The sequence below is a fragment of the Panthera onca genome, chromosome C1 (genome assembly GCF_046562875.1).
Source record: "Panthera onca isolate mPanOnc1 chromosome C1, mPanOnc1 haplotype 2, whole genome shotgun sequence".
Lineage (NCBI taxonomy): Eukaryota > Metazoa > Chordata > Mammalia > Carnivora > Felidae > Panthera > Panthera onca.
Window position 1 is genome coordinate 67114270 of NC_138346.1, and position 6239 is coordinate 67120508.

Sequence of the window (6239 nt, forward strand, 5' to 3'; positions counted from 1 at the left end):
TTTGGATTCATTCATTTTTAAATTGAAATGTAAAAAAGTAAAAAAAAAAACTTTTATTTACTTCATACTGAGGGGAATTTTTAAGTATATATGCTTCTTTATTAGTGCCCATATATTACTTAAGTCTATGCTTTAGATCTTCTTTTGCAGCCTAACTTTATGCATATTTTAAAAAATCTAGGTCAAATGTATGGTATATATGTCTTATGTAGCCATGATCTTAGCATAGCATTTAATTTTAGTGTTGACTAATGACCATTATAATTTTCAGCATAATGTTAATTATTATGGAGGCAAAAATTCTTTTTTTTAAAGTTCATTTATTTATTTTGAGAGAGACAGTGCACATGCAAGCAGGGAAGGGGCAAAGAGAGAGAATCCCAACCAGGTTCTGCACCCTCAGCACAGAGGCCGATACAGGGCTTGAACTCACAAAAGGCGAGATCATGACCTGAGCAGAAATCAAGAGTCAGATGCTTAAATGATGAAGCCACCCAAGAACCTTAAAATGTGTGTGTATCTGAAAATGTATATAAATCTAAAATATGTACTACTCTCTCCAAGCTAAAATGAGGGTTGTCATAGAAACAGCAAACAGCAAAAAGTCTGATCAGACATAAGAAGATCGTGGACAATATCTTTGAAGAAACTGAGAAATAGGACAGGCTATATTAGAAAAAGTAACTATGTTTAAATTAATCATCATTATTTCTTCCAAACCAAGTTTCTCAGGGATAGCACTAAATACTGCAAACCCTGGAATTGTTAAGATTTAAATTATGTAGGTTTTTTTAAATGTAAAAGATGTAAGCATTAGAGCATATTAAAGATGAAATATATTAAGTATTCTTCAATATGAATATTTAAAAGTAATTTTATTAATATGATTTCATACTAAATATGTACATTTTTTTATCTCACAACAGATCCATTAACATTATCATCCAATCTTGGTATAAAAATATATAGTATTAAATGCATTTCGGGTCTTCACAATATCACAGTTAATGACACTCACTATTGCATTTCATTCAGAAACACCTAGTGCTTTCAGCACTCTGTCTAGCAATCTTCCCTAGCTTTCATGATGCTTTGTAAACTGTTTTAATAAAGTTTGCTTTTTGGGGGTCTTTTTGTCATGCTAATTAAGACCACTGCAGCTATCCATTAAGGATCTTAAAGTGATTTAATAGTTCATTATGTAAATCAAGTTTCATAACATTTCATTCGAAGTCCTAGAATTGTAAATTACATAAATCAATCTTTATTACTATTCTATTATTATATTTGTGAGATAAGATAAAAACAAATGCAAAAAACTGAGCATCCATTTCAGTTTTAATTCATTATACTTTCCTACCTGAAAATTAAGTATCATTAAAAAAATCTCTTTCTAGTTTTTATGTGCTGGCCTTTGAAAATGAAGTTTTTATCTTTTGTTATATTTATTATGATTGTTCATTCTTCATTACGTGTAAAAACTATACTTTTAACCCTAATCCAACTGTCAAATGAATTCAGTAAACTTGAGACATTTAACTATTCTAGTTCATGCCAGATCACTGTAGCTGAACATATAAGACATATGCTACAACAATTCTGTGGCCCTAAAACATTCCCAGTTTACTCCCAAATTCCTCAGACAAAAAAAAAAAAAAAAAGGAACATTTTCAGAGTACAAATATGTACTTTCCAGAGTGAAATGGTTAAATATCGCAGCCAATTCAGAAATAGCACCAACTGTTTCCTTTTTTTTTTTTTTTTTTTTTTTTTTGGAGGACCAGATTTAATTCTTTCCTGCATTCACATGCACACAAATACACTTCCCTCGAGCTGTCAGAAGGCATCAGATTGCCTAATCTGCATGATGAATTTTAAAATCTTTTGAGAAACACAAGGACATTTGCTTCAGGCACTATGATTTCATTGTCACCATCATAAACAACAAGTATAAAGCCAGTCAACCTCTGGTATTCAAACCAAAGCCAAAAGATTATGGGACTTAGAAGTGGTTGGTAGAATTTTAATCACCTAAATTTCACTTGGATCCATTTTTGAAGTCATGACATTTTGCAACTGGGCAATCATCTATTTATTGTCTATGACTATTCCTACGTGCCCCCAAAATAAAGATGTAGTTCTTATTAAAAGGTTTATAAAAAATGCAAATACTCTGAAATATTTGTAAAGAAATTACATTATCAGATGAAAATATTCTGATCATTAATGTGAAGACAGGGTCTCTAATATTTAATAGCAACTATAATTCTTGTACTTTTATGAAATACAGCTACAATATCAATTCCACCTATAGACATCCTGAGTAAGTAACAGATGTGGGAAATCGGAAGAGTTTCTATGATATATTTTGGATCCCATGCTAATAGGACTTTATCACTTGAATAATGTGAGAAATATTACCATTAATACCACTAGAACTACCCACATTGACTTTTTAATGGTAGCTAACTGAGAGTAAAAACCACAAACAATAAGTGTTGTTTTTCCAGATTCACTGTGATACTGATATAAAAAAAATTTATTTCAAATTCAGACCAATTGTGCTTTTAAGATTAAAGCCAAATTTAAGTTTTTCAGGGCTTAAAACAAACAAGCAAATATAAAAGCCAATTCTGTACCTAGGCAGCAAAATGGAATATAATTACTGCATTCAGTCAGAAGCTGTGACTAAGTGAGTCTAATCGAAATGCAAGGTAAGTGCATTTCTGAAGTCTTGAATTATTGAACAAGTAATGTAGGGTCCTGGAGTTCAAGGGATAGAAAGATATCATTACCTTTTTTTTTTTTTCCCAGGGAGTCCAGGATGCCCATTCACCCCTCTGGCAAAAGTGGAATGTACAAAGGCTTTTACTTTTAAAGTAAATGAAACAACCCTGTATTTGTTAGCTGCTGTTAAAGATGCACACTGCATACCTCATCTCATCTTCTTTTCATTGTAACGTTTTCACATTATCACAAGCAGCATTATGTCACCAAGACGAACCAATTTCCTTCATGTAAATGTAAAACAACATGTTTGCTGTAAGATATTTCCATCAATGTCAGTGATGTACAAGGTAAGTCTCAACAGTCTGCCCTGTCACTTACTTACAGAAAGGGGAAGGGAAAGTGTTCATTCACAGTCAAATTGAATTCTCTGTCCACTATTTCTTTTGCTCATTGAATGTATTCATAAACTCATCACTGGCACTATATTATTACATCCAGAAGATACTAACTTTCACCACAACACTAACTGAAAAAAAAGAAAAAAAAAAAGGCAAGAGGTGATGAAATGCTAAACACCTTTACGGAAAGGTAGGCTCATTCTATTTCTAAGAGGAGCTGGCACAAAAGGTACAGCCAATGTCTCTCTGTTGATTAGATAGGTCCCTCGATCTAGTCAGTGATGTAAAAGACCCATCGGAGAGCAGCACAGTCTAGTAGAAAGGTAGACTCTGAGGATCTACCATAAAGTCCTATGCCAATAGCTGACATTTGGATCCTTGTCTAGTTACTCTCGCTGGGCCTCAGTCTCCACGTATTTAAAATAAGAAACACAGTCTAGATGTTCTCAAAGGCCTTACTAGTACTAACATTCTTTGAATTCAAATTGAGGGTTGACTCTCCTATTGTTTTTGTCTTATGCTGTTACATAGTGTTAAATTCTCTCAAAAAATTTAAATGGGTTTTCTTCCTCAATTTGCCCAGCTTTATGAAATAATTAGTAAAGTTTCATATTGATGATTAGCGTAAGAGCAGCTCACAATAATAGGAAATCATCCATAGGTAACATTTTCCAACCATTTTTCCTTACTCTCCTCCCCACTGTTTATCTCAAATCATGGTGCTGATCACACATTCAATTACAAGTTGTTCAATGATGCATATCACTTCCTTACAGAGTAGTATCGGCAAACGTTTCCCTCAAAACCCTTGAAAATTTACTAAGAAAAGGACATTAACAACAGTGCTGGAAGAATGCTAATGAAACTCTGAATCTATTCTCTTTATCAGCCTGACTTCTCCTCTGTGCACACTGGACATCTCCTCCTCCACAGACTCTTGTGATGGTTATAAAACAGAAAAGTTGCAAACAGATGTCAAAATAGCTATCAAATAGTTTATTTGATCAAAATAAAACCACTCTCCATTCAAACTTTTACCCTTCAGGGTGTTCAGGTACTTATAACAAGTGTCTAGCCTATAATTTTTCAAACTCCTCTAAGCCACCAGAACATCACTTTCATCTGGAAAGCATCTTGAGCCACAATTGTGAGACCTGATGGTGTTTAAATGAACATTATAGGTACTTTGTGAACTCACAAGCTATAGAAATCGATGGGTATCTTGCATAGAGAGTCCTACAATTGATTTTTCCAGGAGAGAGTCAATTTGTAACTTTAGGAGAGACATAGACACCAGGGAGGTTGAAAGCATGCTGAAGGTTTAAAAAAAAACAACACTGGCATGTGGAAATTGCTGCACTGGATGAGGTTGTATCTCAAAGAAATAGAGTCTAGACTGATGATGTTTTTTAGGAGTGGCTAAAGGGAAAAAGTTGAAACATTCTAGGCAGCTCCTGTGGCATTCCGGGCTTAGAGAAGGAGAGCTCTCCAAGGTACACAGGCAAGGTGCTTAATAGGGTCCCTGAGGGTCTTGAAATTAAATATATACTAAGGATAAAGATATCCAGTAGATGCATTCTCTCTGGCTTTTAAAGTTGTCTGAAATTATGAAAAAAATAATGTATTTCAAACTTGAAATTTGCCAAGAGAATAGATCCCAAGTGTTCTCACCACCACCACCAACAAAAAATGTAACTATGTAAGGTGACAGAATGTTAATTAGCTTGATTGTGGTCATCATTTCATAATGCATACATACATCATGACATCATGTTGTAAACTTTAAATAGGTGCAATGTTTATTGTCAAAAAAAGACAATTATTGCAAAAAAGAGAGAGAGAATTATCTAAATTGAATCCATTCATTCAATAAAGGAGTCTAAGCATCATTCAATGCTCAGCACTTTTCTAGGCACTGTGGGTGACAGCAAGGGGGTGTGCCATCCACAAGGGCTACAGTCGCTTAGAGGAAGGGGGGAAAGGCTTTAGATAAATCACAAACAAACCGATCCACCCAAAACCCACTGACTGACAATAACCTTTCCATGTAACTAAAGAATCTCATTCTCAAAACAACTATTATGTTATCCCTTCTTCTAAGTGTTTCTTTATCTCCTCCTTACTTTTTATACTTCCCACAAGTTCACAATAGTGGTACTTTAGTCAAGAAATAAATAATACAAAGACTAAACAATCTTATAAAATTATACCTACTTTTATTCTAAATGCTTCTAACAATGATGAGAGAGAATTCATAAATATCAAACAAACCTTTGAATTCTTGGGAGTAGAGGAAAGAGGGTAAAAATGGAATTTTAGGGGTCATAGAGCCACACTGCAAGATCATCAGTGTGAATATTAAAAGGTTGTTTTGATAAGTTAAAAATCCCCAAACCCACACGCCTCAGAAAAATAATACTAAAAAATCTATTATGGAAAAAACCCTTCTCTTTTGTATTGGATAATTTTTAGCTTTACGTATGTAATGGTGCTTTAAAAGGAAGTTTATACCCATCATCCTATGGGACTGTATTTGACCTTGTTTAGTTTTGCTTTGTATGATTAACTTCTAAAACTAATTTAGAGATCCCTCTTTCCCTAATGACTGGTATTGAAGGCACACAGAGATGTTGGAAAGATTCACCTAATCCAAAATCAGTCAATGTGTACCAGTTATAGGGAAGGCAGTTTGAAATGGCTAGAATTTTAAGTTAGAACATACTACATACCATACCAAATGATGCTGTTCACATTAACTGCTTAGGAAAGGTATATGCGTGTGGAAAGCTGCACTTACTGTAGTGCATGAATCTGGCCTCAAGTTTGAGGTTTACTAGTATTCTAAGAACAATAGAAGCTGATGGCTTTCAGGCCTTTGATTTCAGAGCAGCATTCTTTTAAAAACAAACATCGTTTTCTCACGTAGGAAATACATGTGTTGTACTCAATACTGCTAATTCCACAACTCATTGACCAGTATTATTAGAATTTCAAAAGAGCTCAACTGATCAGATTTTGAAATGGATTTGAGATGGATTTCAGAAAGCTGAAGGTGCATACGAGATCATTTTCAATTGCTTACCTTCAATCGGACGCATTTCTGCCTCTCAT